The following is a 14,673-nucleotide window of genomic DNA, read 5'->3' on the forward strand; positions in this document are numbered from 1 at the left end:
TTTTGCCGATGATTTGACCGTCCAAGAGAAATTAGCTTTCAAAACCCTAGAGAAGGGAAATGACCCTGCCTAGGCGCAACTAAAACATGAACAAGATGTAAATCTCATTTAGACACTGACATGATAATGAAAAACCCAATGAAAGAAGATAAACTCAGCAGAATGAATGACATGGATAGCATTTGGGCAATTTTTGAAAGGAGTGAAAGCAAACCCTAGACCTAATGCCTATGACCAAATTTTACTTGAAGACTCACAGAAATGACACTAAATTTGACCTTGACACTCTAGACCACTTTGTAAGAGCATATTTGATCACTGTAGGAACTGGAAAGACTGACACTAACACACTCTAATGCATGATTTTTGAGGTTACAGCTGGTTCTGGATGATGACGCATGGTTCTGGGTTCAGCACAGTGTTCTGGTGTCAGTGATCTAATTGTTCAGATTAACTGAATATTGGTTGATGCAGTTTAAGTTTAAAAGGCTTTGATGGGTCCAGTGTGAAAATTTGATGAAACGTGACCTTCCGCTTGTGGAGTTGTGATCCAGGAGTATCCAATCTGAAAATTCATGAAACGTGGTCCCTAGTGGAAAAGTGGAGTTTTCTATAGGCTAGCACCTACGTACTAGTAAACATATTAGCTAGTACAAGAGCTAGGGGGTTTGTAGCTCCCTTCCAGTAGAAGCTGGAAAACAGAGAAAGTTGTAACCTTCTGCAGGTAGAAGCCTGCGCACTGGTATGAGTCTGCACCAGTACAAAATTGTAAACAGATTTTCTTATTATTAAAAGATGACAGAGACGACAGCAGCAGGTGGTTTTTACCCACATTGGTTTCCACCTTAAATCTTGGTGTTCATGTGTGTTGCTTATGTGTGATGCTTTATTCTGCTTTTACTACACTATCTAATAAATCTCTGATATATTGGTTTAAGCTCAACACGTGATAAACTGTCTAAATCACAAGTTCTCTGCATATACGCTGGTTTCTTTAAGCACAATCGCGTGTACACGCTAGTTCACTTCATTGAAGTAGCGTATATAAATCTATTTGGGAAATAAAATTATTGATCTGATAATACTGATTCACCCCCCTCTCAATATTATTTCCAACAATTGGTATCAAAGCAGGTCCTTCAGAAGAAGCTTGATCGCTTAAAGGGAGATCCATCAACATGAATAATCAAAAAAGCATGGGAGCCATCAGACCGCCAATCTTCGATGGAAGCAACTTTGTTTATTGGAAAATAAGAACCACAACCTATCTACAATCGCTTGGAACGGATGTCTGGGAAATTGTGGAAGGAGGATATACATTTCCAACAGCAATTCCTACAGATACGGCAGGTAAAAAGCAATATGAAACCAATGCCAAAGCTGTCAATACTTTATTGGGAAGTCTGTCACAATCAGAGTTTGTCAAAGTCATACAGCTCAAATCAACCAAAGGAATATCGGACAAAATCGTTCTGAGCTACGAAGGAGACTCTCAGGTAAAACGTGGTAAGCTTCAAATTCTTAGAATTCAGTATGAAACTCTTAAGATGCATAGTGATGAAAGCATAACTAGTTACTTCCTACGTATAGATGAGGTTGTCAATTGTATGAAAAATCTGGGTGAAGAAATTAAGTTACCTTAGTTGAGAAAGTTTTGAGATCCTTGTATGCTAAATTTGAATCCAAAGTGTTTGCCATAAAAGAAAAACAAGATCTACAAAATATCACTATGACGCAGCTTCACGGAATCTTAACTGCCTTTGAGATGAGAAAAGGAGGACCATCAGATATGAGAGAAGCCGCATTCAAAGCTTCGACAAAAGGAAAGGAAGAACACAATGAATCAGGACATATTTCAGAAGAAGAAGATGAGGTAAACTTTGTCAAAAAGCTTCAATGGGGTTCTGGAAGGTTTAGAGGTAAGTTACCCTTCAAATGCTTTTCTTGTGGTAGAGTCAGTCATTATGCTGCCAGATGTCCTCATAAAGATAAATTTGAAAAAGGGAAGGAATATGCAAAAGGGAATAGAAAACAAGTTGTGAATAAAAGGAGTTACTATACTCATGAAGATAGCGATGGTTTATCTAATAGTGATGAAAATGAAACTGGACAAGATTACAAACTTCTCATGGCTTATGACGATGATAATTTTTGGGATGCTTTAGAAGAGGAAGACCTTCATGAAGAAATATCTAAACTCAAAATCTGTTTAGAAGAAAAGAATATGATTATAGATACCTTGACATACCAACTTGCTGAAAAAGAAAAACACAATGAAAAACTTGAATGTGAAATTGTGGGTCTAAGAAAGGATCTTGAGAAAACGAAATCTCTCAATCTTAGATTTGCTAAAGGATCAGAAACTTTAAATGAAATTATCAAAGTTCAGTGTTCTCCTCTGATAAAGATAGGTCTTGGATATATTGAAGAAGCATCTCAATCACAGAAGCCGTCAACCTCCACCAAAAGCTATCTTGATGCAGCAAAGACCAGTGAACAGTATGACAATCGTCAGCAAACGCATAAAGCAAATCACCAGGTAAATCAGACTCAATTTACTCTAGGGATGAATAGAAGCCACAACCAACCTCTGGTAAATCATACTCAATTTGCTCCAAAGATGAATAGAAACTACAATCACTAGGTCAATAGATTCGATAGTCGCAGGAACTTCTTTAATGGGCAATGTTTTTCATGTCATAGTTTTGGATACAAAGTTGTTCAATGTGTTGCTTACAAAACCATCATGACTAGAGAAGCACGAAATCAAAGGAATGTAATAGGGATCAAGAAAAGTTCCTATAATAACTTTTCTCTTCTTGAAAATGAAATAGAATGCTCAATCTGTAACAACTTTGGTCATGAAGAATCTGAATGCAGGAGAAAATTTCGGCAAACATCTCAAAAGGAGCAAACTCCATTAAATCCCAAGATATGGAGAAGGAAAGAATCTCAAACAGAAAGATGTGGTATAGCCTTGTATGCAGAAGGACAAGAAAATCAGTGGTACATCGACAGTGGATGCTCAAAACACATGACAGGTGACAAAGAAAAACTTCACTCATATAATGCCTTAGAAAAGGAAAAGAATGTCTTATTTGGAAATGACACTCCTGATATCATAAAAGGTAAAGGCTTTGTTTTCTTGAAAGAAAAGGTTAAAGTTGGAAATGTTATGTATGTAGACGGTTTAAAGCATAACCTGTTGAGTGTCAGTCAAATGTGTGATCAAGGAAATGAAGTGGTGTTTCGATCAAATGGATGTGTTGTTCGTGAACTTGATACAGGAGAGACCGTGATCAAAAGGACAAGAACTCCAAACAACTTATACATACTCAAGGGAGGACAACAACAGTGTTATCTAAGCAAAAATGATGAAAACTGACTGTGGCATAGAAGATTGGGACATCTAAGCTTTTCTCAAATAAGAAAAGCATGCAGATTCAAGGTTGTTCGTGATCTTCCAGATATCAGCATCCCAAAAAATACAATATGCAAACCATGTCAAATCGGCAAGCAAACCAAAGTTCACTTCATGGAAAAAGAAGGGTCAGCTAGTAAGCCTCTTGAACTTGTCCATACTGATTTATGTGGACCATCAAGGAAAAAGTCACCTCGTGGAGAAGAATACTTTATTTTGTTCATTGATGATTTTTCCAGAATGTGTTGGATAGGTCTTCTAAAGCATAAAGATGAAGCTTTTGAAAAGTTCCAAGCCTTCAAAGCTTTGGTTGAAAATGAATCAGATCGAAAAATCAAATCCCTCAGATCTGATCGAAGAGAAGAATTTACCTCGGATGAATTCTTCGACTTTTGTGAACAACATGGAATAAAAAGGCAATTCTCCACCACAAGGACTCCTCAGCAAAATGGTGTGGTAGAAAGAATGAACAGAACAGTTCAACAAATGGCTCAAGCTATGCTAGATGAATCTGGAACTCCTGCAACCTTTTGGGGTGAAGTTGCATTCGCTGCCACAACTATTCTCAACCAAGCAAATGTTCGGGTAAACAACACTCAAACTCCACATGAACTTTGGTATGGTAAGACTCCTACTATAAAATACTTTAAAGTTTTTGGAAGCAATGTTATATCAAAAGGACTGATGAAAAACTTGGTAAGTTTGAACCCAGAGCAGATGAAGGTATTCTTCTTGGTTATTCTTCCAGAAGTAAAGGATATAAATGTTATAATAAAAGACTTGGAAAAATTGTTGAAAGCATTGATGTTGTAATTGATGAAGCATGCAAAAATCCAAAACAAATAAAATCAACAGAAGATTATGACAATGAAGAAGATGGGGATTATTTTCCCACATCAAATCAAAATCACATTGAAGAAGAAACCAATGAAGCACCAGAAGAAGAGATAATGGTAGAAGAAAAGACTTCGTCCAGGTATGTTCAGAAAAATCATTCAGAAACTTAAATTTTAGGGGAAAAAAAGGCAGGTGTACAGACAAGAAGAACTATTACAGGGACCTCAAGCTATCTAGCATTACTATCCTCCATCGAACCTCAAAATGTAAAAGAAGCATGCAAAGATGAATGTTGGGTCAAGGCCATGGATGAAGAACTTGAGAAAATTGAAAAAAATGATACTTGGGAATTATTTCCTAGACCTCATGATAAAAATATTATAAGAACTAAATGGATATTCAAAAACAAGCTAAATGAAAATGGAGAAGTCATTAGAAACAAGGCCAGACTTGTTTGTAAAGGGTATGCTCAACAAGAAGGTATAGATTTTGAAGAAACCTTTGCACCTATTGCCAGACTTGAAGCCATAAGGATGTTTCTTGCTCTTTCTAACTTTCAAAAATTCAAAGTATACCAAATGGATGTAAAATCAGCGTTCCTAAATGGAGATTTAGAAGAAGAAGTTTATATTGAACAACCAAAAGGATTCATTCTTGGAAATGATGCAAAACTTGTATGTAGACTCAAAAAGGCCCTCTATGGTCTGAAACAGGCTCCAAGGGCCTAGTATTACCGCCTTGACAAATATCTACACCAACAAGGTTTTACAAAAGGTTCAGCAGATAGCAATCTTTATACAAAGATTGAAACTGATAAATTGCTAATTATTATTGTTTATGTTGATGATATCATTTTTGGTAGCAGTGAAGAATCCACGAGTCAAAATTTTGCTTCAGTAATGCAACAAGAATTTGAAATGTCCTTGCTTGGTGAACTTACCTATTTTCTCAGTCTACAAGTTCAACAAAATAAAGATGGTATTTTTCTTTCACAAACCAAATATCTCAAACAGAGCTTGAAAAGGTATGGAATGGAAGATTCTAAACCTGTATGTACCCAATGGTAACAGGATGCAGTCTCAACTCAAATGATGAATCAGCAGCAGTACATCAACCAACCTACAGATCCATGATTGGCAGTCTGCTTTATCTAACAGGTAACCGACCTGACATCATGCATGCAGTAGGAATAGTTGGAAGATTCCAAGCAAATCCAAAAGAATCACACCTTCAGGCAGTCAAAAGAATTTTCAAATATCTTCAAGGAACTCAGGACTTTGGTTTATGGTATCCTAGGGATGCAGATCTTACTTTTCATGCATATACAAATGCAGATTGGGCAGAAAGTGTTGATGATAGAAAAAGCACTAGTGGTGGTGCATTCTATATGGGTTCTAGGTTAGTGTCTTGGTTCAGCAAGAAACAATGTTCAATTGTTTTATCCATAGTTGAAGCAGAATATGTGGCTATTGCATCTTGCTGCACACAACTACTTTGGATAATGCAAACCTTGCAAGACATTCAGATCACATATACTCCACCCATATCCATTCTATGTGATAATACAAGTGCCATCAGTATTTCAAAGAATCTAGTCATGCACTCCAAGACCAAGTACATACCTATCAAATACCATTTTCTACGTGAACAAATGCTTGAACAAAAGGTCAAATTGGAGTATGTTCCTCCAAAGAACAAGTTGTTGATATATTCACTAAACCATTGCCCAGAGAAACATTTGAATATCTCAAACAAAAGTTGGGAGTAGTTGTTGCATCATCCTACCATTAAATCTAATTTTTCAGAGAAAGGTTATTATACGCGTGTTTCATCAAGTATAGTCGCGTACACACGTGGGTTTCTGTGGGTCAAGGAGCGTATATGTTTTTCAAACAAGAAAAACAGTGGGGTAGGCTCTGATATGGGTTCTTTGTCTGATGTTGATGATTACATTCTATTGATATGCTCTGTTCATTAATTTTTATCTAATTGAAAAAGATGCCTTGATCATTGACTTGTTAACAATGCACAGGTAGCACAGGTTGAGGGGGAGCATTAACCTTCACTCGCATTCTACATTGTTGGCATTATGGTTGCTGAGTCCAGCTATAGCTTCAAATATTTATACTTTTTGTTGCTTAAGTCATGTAAAAATCTAGGGTGTGATATGTCTTCTCATACATTCAAATGAGTCCTATTAGACAAATGATGTAATTTGTATCCCCATTTTGCATGGGATAGATGATGTAATTATATTTCTGTCATGTATAAACAATTGGTATATCCCCACTTGGTTGGGTGGATGAGTCAAATTTGGTATATCCCCACTTGGTTGGGAGATGGATGTATGTATGCACCATTGGTGATAGGAAGGTCATACTCACATAGATGAGTTATAGATTCATGTTATTCTTTTAGAGTATTTTTGCAGACTCTACTTGTGCTCAGGAGGAGCATGGATGGTTTCAGTGCATCTCAGCATGTACAAAGAGGAGTTCAATCAACAAATTCAGCATGTACTCCAGGGGAGCATGAACAGCATAAGGGAGAGAATATCTTGGTTCGCCCTTTGCCCTTGATGTCAAAGGGGGAGAGTGTCTTGGTGTTGTTGTTGCCATCAAGTCCAAAGGGGGAGAATGTTGGCATTATGATACAGGTATTGTCCTTGATGGCAACTCACTCTAATGAAAGTTCACAGTGCAGCAAGTCAATAGCAAAGGATTACAGATCAGACTCCAAAGAATGAAGAAAGAGAGGTATACACTGGTTCACTTTGTCCAAGGCGCGTATAGACACGGTTTAACAGAACAAAAGTGGCATATAACGTATACACGCACTTTCACAAAAGGAAAAGCGCGTACATGTTGGAAAACCAAGTTTTTGGTCCAAGGTATTTGATCCAAGGTATTTTGGTCCAAGGTAATTGGTCCGAGGTATTTGGTCCAAGTAATGACCCTAGGTATTGGTCTTAATTGGTTTTGGTCCAAGGTATTGGGAAAGGCCTAAGAGTATATAAGGAGAAGATCATTAGGCCAAAGTGTACAAGCAATGAGATTCTAAGGAATACTTCTATTTGAAGTATATATTATGTTGTAGGGTTATGTTTGGGATTGGACCTGAAATATTCATGTGCACCTTGAGTTCAACATTGGATCAGGAATCATGAGACTTGAAATGACTTATTCTTGAATGATCCAATATTGGTTGTGACCAGATATGATGTTTTGCGCCTGTTCCATTTGTTATCCATCATGATTTGGGTTTGTCTGAAGTCTAGAATTGCAGCAAAGTTCTGAATCAAAATTTGCAGATCTGTACGCAGGTTCGTCTCGGCCAAAGCGCGTGTACACGCAAGTTCGACTCTTCCAAGTAACGTATACAAGAAGAAAAGCTTCTGGTCAGATGTGACTAATCTATCTCATCAAATACTGTTGTTTTACTACTGTCTGTCAATGAAGTCCTCTTAGATCTTAACGTAGAACTGTTTTATAAAGAAATTGAGTCTGATTGATTGATTGATTGAGAAGGAAGGGTGATCCTTGCTGTTATCTGTTTTTGAACTTTGTAATATGACAATAGATCTTCAGAATGTCACTGATTGGTACAGTCTATGGTTCAAAAGTGTATGATTTAGTATCTTTAGAGATATATGCAAGTTGGGTTAAAGGAAGTACTGTATACAAGCAGGTTGAGTTCAACCAAGTAACGTATACACTCTAATGCATGATTTTTGAGGTTACAGTTGGTTCTGGATGATGATGCAGGGTTCTCGGTTCAGCACAATTTTCTGCTGTCAATGATCTGATTGTTCAGATTAACTGAATATTGGTTGATGCAGTTTAAGTTTAAAAGGCTTTGATGGGTCCAATGTGAAAATTTGATGAAACATGGCCTTCATCTTGTGGAGTTGTGATCCAAGAGTATCGAGTCTGAAAATTCATGAAACATGGTCCCTGGTGGAAGAGTGGAGTTTTTCGTAGGCTAGCACCTATGTACTAGTAAACATATTAGCTAGTACAAGAGCTAGGGGGTTGTAGCTCCCTTCTAGTAGAAGCTGAAAAACGAGAGAAGGTTGTAACCTTCTGCAGGTAGAAGCCTGTGTACTGGTATGAATCTGCACCAGTACAAGATTGTAAACAGATTTTCTTATTATTAAAAAAATGCAAAGACGACAACAGTAGGTGGCTTTTACCCACATTGGGTTTCCACCTTAAATCTTGGTGTTCATGTGTGTTGCTTATGTGTGATGCTTTATTCTGCTTTTACTGCACTGTCTAATAAATCTCTGATATACTGGTTTAATCTCAACACATGACAAACTGTTTAAATCACAAGTTCTCTACATATACGCTGGTTTCTTTAAGCACAGCCGCGTGTACATGCTAGTTCACTTCACTGAAGTAGCGTATATAAATCTATTTGGGAAATAAAATCATTGATCTGATAATACTAATTCACCCCCCTCTCAGTATTATTTTCAACAGTAAGTAGTTTGAGACAACTTCTAGTGACCACTGACCACTTTAAAAGTGGGAAATAATACCATCTTGTAATTTCACTTAAATAAATAAAAGTGAAAGTCAAATTTTATATGTTCCCCTAGTCCTAGAAATCTAAATGAAATATTCTAGAAATTAGTGAGTTAGATTTGTTCTAATCTTAGCCATACACCTCATTATTGAGATAACATGGTTGCTAGGATTAAAGAGATTAATTGCTAAGATATGGAAAATTAGTTGTTAGGATTGAGTTATCTTGCTCAAATCATAAATAGGACAAGATGGGAGAAGTTGAAACACAAAAGAAAACACTTGAGATAGGTAGAGACCAAGATAAGAAGGAGAGTGCATCTGAGAAGAAAATGTGTAGATCCGTTGTTGCAAACAGCAAAAGGGAATACATACAACAATAGCATTGCATAGTTGTATAGCAGTAGTTGCTCCCTTCTTTACTCAGGAAAGCCATACTTCTATTTCAGCAGGCTATACTTCTTTTTTTGTAGTGTTTTGTTTACCGTACAATTGCTACATTACAACAGACTGTGGAGTTACCTTGTAAACTTTGATTATTGGAATTGTTGCCTCAAAATATAAAAAACCTTAAGAGAGGCCTCAAAGGACGAGCCAGACCAAGATGTGACAATGAGGTGGATTGCCATTGTCACCTCAACAATCCTCCTCCTCCTCTTTAGTGGAATTTCACCACATGGGAGGCTTCCCAGTCTTCACCTATAAGATGTTATAAGTCAATTGGTTCAAGGTGATATAAAGAAAGGCTAAGCAAGGTACTTCTTGAATGGACAAAAGGCACAATTCTCTATGTATAGAAACAATGTACCGCAAACAAAGCCTTTAAAGGATACTTGATACCTAGGGTTTCAAGGTGTAGTTCAACAAAGGAGTATCTAGGCATGCAAGCAATGAAGAAAAGGTTTGCTTAATGATGAAATCAACAACAGGGATGGCAAACCTTCAAGATAAGCCCTAAGTTGAAGCCTTAATTGGATTAGGGTTTTGTAGGGCACAAATTGCCTAGGATTGATGATGTCAACCCTATTAGAGCTAGATTTTGAGTTTAAAGAATAATCAAGGTGAAAACAAGGTACAAGAGCTTCAACATCATCCTTTAAAAGGCCCTAGTTAAATTCAACCCTATGCCTTAGCCCTAGCAACTTGCCTTAAAGGGATTAGGAAGATAGAAAGGAAGAAAAAGGTAAAAGATATTATGAGTTTTGTGTGAAAATTCCTTGAATATAACAAATAGAATTTAATCTTCGAGCTAGTAGCAATTTATTTGTCTTCTGAATTATTATTTGGCAAATAACGATCAAATCAGTAATGCACTCTTCACAATAAAAAAACGTTGTGGAAACAAAAATGCGAAACTAAGAACTAGATGCACACACACAAAAATTAACACCGTTGTTTTTGGACAATTGTCCCTAGAGAAAACCCGAAGGGAAAACTAGCGCAGTAGATGAGGGTTTTATTATTATGCAATAATTTGAAAGTACAATCAACTGGATGCCTTTTACTGGCAATCATCCGGCAAACACTGAGCACAACTGGTAAAATAAATTGGAGATCTAAGATCTCCCTCTACAACTCAATTTGGCCCTACCCCGATAACTTGCACTCTTCTAGGCTATTCACACTGCCTCTGGGAAAGGTGCATTGTTTCTTAAGATAAATTCGTACAACCCTGAATCTACCTCCAGGTGAGACATATAGCCTCCCTCTGCCTTCAGAACTAACTTGCTCTTCCTCTGGGACCCTAATCTGGCAACTAGCAAGTGAAACAAGTCTCTTTTGACAACTCGCATTAGGGTTTTTGGCTATTCACACTGCTCTGTACGGCCTCTACAAATAATTCGGCCTCCCACTTTCCTGTCTTTCGGACACTATGAAACACTAAGAAAATCTTCCTCTATAATCTCTGCTCCCAAATCTCTATTGCTCCCTCTCTTCGATGCTTTCCCTAGCTTCAATTGCACCCTTGTTGAATGTTGCAAACTGGGTAAGTCGAACTGCTCAAACTCACTCTATCTTCTGTGATGCCTCTTCTCCAAGCCTGCTCTGGTACCATGTGAAAATTCCTTGAATGCAACAACTGGAATTTAATCTTCTAACTGTTAGCAGTTTATTTGTCCTATGAATTATTATTTGACAAATAATGATTAAATCATTGATGCATTCTTCACAATTAAAAAGCGTTGTGAAAATAGAAATACGAAACTGAGAAATAGATGCGCACACACAAAAATTAACACTATTGTTTTTAAACAATCGTCCCTGGAAAAACCGCGAAGGGAAAACTAGTGCAGCAGATGAGGGTTTTATTATTATGCAGCAATTTGAGAGTACAATCAACTAGATGCCTTTTATTGTCAATCCTCCGGCAAATATTGATCACAGCTATCAAAATAAACTAGAGATCCAAGATCTCCCTCTGCAACTCAATCTAGCCCTGTCCTGGCAACTCACACTGCTTTGTACGGCCTCCTCTGCAGATAATTTAGCCTCCCTCCTACACTCGCACTCCTCTCTGGAATACGTAGATCTGCTCCTGGGTAATTTGTACTTGCCTCTGGTGTCCTCCTGAAATTCGCACTACTTGGTTCTTCCCTCCTGGGTAACTCGCTCTAACTCTGGATGTCCTTCTCCAATACTGGCGCACACACTACTGACCCTAAAATATCCATTCGCTGGACTAGCAAGCTTGCATTGGTAAATCGCTTTGCCTGCAGCCTTCTTCTGCTGAAAATTACAACCTCCTATCTTGCAAATGAAAAACTGGAAACCCTCTGAGAATTTTACTCGAAATTCCCTCTGTGTGCTTTTATCTCCCTACCCTGCGCTAATCTGCTACTGCAAAACCCTTGCACCAAATCACTGCTCTGTGAATTAACTGACTTACTCACCGAAAACTCTTCCCGGTAATCCTACTACCTATTGCTATTGCTCTTGAGACCAATCGAACTTTTCCTCCACACTAAACTAGAAATCGATCTTTGTCTCCCAGCAGCTCGCACTACCTGGCTGGCTGGCGCAGATCTAGAAAAAGTTCTTCAAATCTCCCTATGAAACTACACAATCTCGTTTCCTTTCACCTAGAACCTCTGCACTGATCTTTGTTGCTCTGATACCATATGAAAATTCCTCGAATGCAACAACCGGGATTTAATCTCATAATTGTTAGCATTTTATTTTTCCTCTCAATTATTATTCGACAAATAACGATTAAATCACTGATGCATTCTTCACAATAAAAAACGTTGCAGAAATAAAAATACGGAACTAAGAAATAGCCGCAGAAACACAAAAATTAACACCATTGTTTTTGGACAATTGTCCCTGGAAAAACCCCAAAGGCGAAACCAGTGCAGCAAATGAGGGTTTTATTATTATGCAGCAATTTGATAGTACAATCAACTGGATGGATTTTACTAGAAATCCTTCGGACTAAGTCACATGACACGAGGACATGTAAATACAAGTATTCGACACGAGACACAGCGACCCCGGAAACAGGACACGAGGGACACGTTATATATATATAAAATACTGAAATACAGTTCCTACTGATCCATATTAAGTTACTGAAATATAGTATTAGTTTATTAATTTACTACATCAATGATATCATTGCTCACAGTTCAATGTTCATTCTTGAATTTTCATGTTATTAACTTATTAAACAGATTAAGAACCAAATCGAGGATCTCAACAAAGGCATTCTGCGTATTGCACATATGACATCAGACACTGATATTTTCTTTCTCGGCAGTTCTAGCTCTCTTGTTAACTAGTATATGAACATGACTTACTCAAGTTGCACATCCTGGAAAATGTGGGCAATTGCAAGACAAACTCAACTAGGTAGAGCCCTATATATTTAACTCAACTCTCTGTAGCCATTGAAATTTGCAATTAAAACAATACAATCGCTATATATGCATGCTTTCTTCAATGGTCAAACTTGGAGATACGCAGGGAGTCGAAAAATGTTTTGAAGAGTGGGAATTTGATGGCCTAAGTTATGATATTAGAGTGCCCAATGTACTAATTATGCCTATATCACAAAAGGAATGATTGAAAAGGCAGGCCGCTGAGTCTTTCTTGAACATGTTTTAGAAAAAGGAGGAAAACTAAATTTCAAAACATGGGAAATGTTTGTGGAAACATGGGAAATGTTTGTGGATGGATATTTAGAGAACAAGAAGATGGATCGAGCTATAGAGACCATGAAGAAAGTTATTTCAAAAGTTAAAAATTGTGAATGGCAACTGACACCTAAAAAGGCTCTTGAATACATTGATACAAATTATATAGGAATGGGCATATGGAATACAAGAAGACGCTGACTTGGCCCCCACACACTCAAAAACAAGAAATTTAAGCCCCGGACCATGAGCTCCAAACCATGAACGCTATTATCCAGGACCCAGGTCGATGTGAAGTTGACAGTTGGGAATCGCGAAAGGAACTTCCAACACAACACAACAATGACTCCAACGAGCAAACAATGACCAAGTTCCAACACAGTAACAACTCCAACGAGCTTCGACGACGAAAAATGACCAGAAAAACCATAAAAATGAACCATGTACGAGCTTTATGAGTGACTTTTTGTGGGACACATGTCCTAAGGGGCAAAAACATTAGGGCACATTGTTGCCACGTCGAAAATGTGTGTCACGATTGGAGGGCATGATAAAAAACGTTTTGGACACGTTTTAGGTCGTATTTCGTGTCCGACACGTGAAATACGAACACGTGACCCTGTGGGACGTGTCTTGTGACTTAGCCTCCAGAAAATATTGATCACAACTGGCAAAATAAACTAGAGATCCAAGATCACTCTATCTCTCCTTGTCTCGGCAACTCGCCCTCTCCCAAGCTATTCGCACTGCCTTTGGGAAATGTGCACTATTGCTCGAGATAAATCCATACACCCCTGAATCTACCTCCATGTGAGACGTCTATCCTCCCTCTTGCTCTGGAACTAACTCGCTCCACCTCCGGGACCCTAATCTGGCAACTAGCAACTAAAACAAGTCTCTTCCGGCAACTCGCACTGAAGCTTCCAGCTATTTGCACTGCTCTATATCACTTCCTCTGCAAACATAATTCGGCCTCCTTTTTTGTCTCCCGGACACTGGAAATACTGAGGAAATCTTCCTTTGAAATCTCTGTTGCTCCTGCTCTTCAATGCTTTCCCTAGCTTCAATTGTGCCTTACTGAATGTTGCAAACTGGGTAAGTCAAATTGCTCAAACTCACTCGATCTTCTCTGATGCCTCTTCTCCAAATCCTCAACTTGCTCTTATAATATTCTATTTTGCAACCAATGCCTAAGTTCTAATCTCGATCAATGGCTTAGATCACTTTGACTCCATCAATAGAAGTCTTTGGAGCAAAATCGAATTACCTTAATTAATTAAATTTAATTAACCAACTTCCCTGAGTTAAACTTAGGAAATAATTAAATTATTGGCTAATTAATTTAATTAAGGTATTTTTGAGTCTTATCTCACAAAACCTTTTCTACGTTTTGGAGATCTCATGTTCCTTAGCCTCTTAGACATCATAAAGATTAAAACACCTATCCACTACTACCATAAACTAGCATTTTGACCACCACAAGGATTCCCAATGCCTTTCCTTAATTGGGTGATGGAGTCTTAAGGGCTAGATTTAAGAGATATCAAATCTATGCATGGAGTAAGAGGGAAAACCCTAGTTTTCACTAGCAAACCCAAGCTATCATATTATGAGAGGAGAAAATAAGCAAAAGAAAACTCTCTAGAAAGGTCTTTTATGGCATTCAAGGAAAATATAGTTATTTGGAGATATACCCATGCATTTTGATGATTTCTTAGAATGAGGAGCACCCATGAGCCTCTTTGTCACTTGT

Source organism: Pinus tabuliformis, chromosome 2_1 (assembly GCF_031772625.1).
Source record: "Pinus tabuliformis cultivar Carrire ecotype Pingquan chromosome 2_1, CPIR1, whole genome shotgun sequence".
Classification (NCBI taxonomy): domain Eukaryota; kingdom Viridiplantae; phylum Streptophyta; class Pinopsida; order Pinales; family Pinaceae; genus Pinus; species Pinus tabuliformis.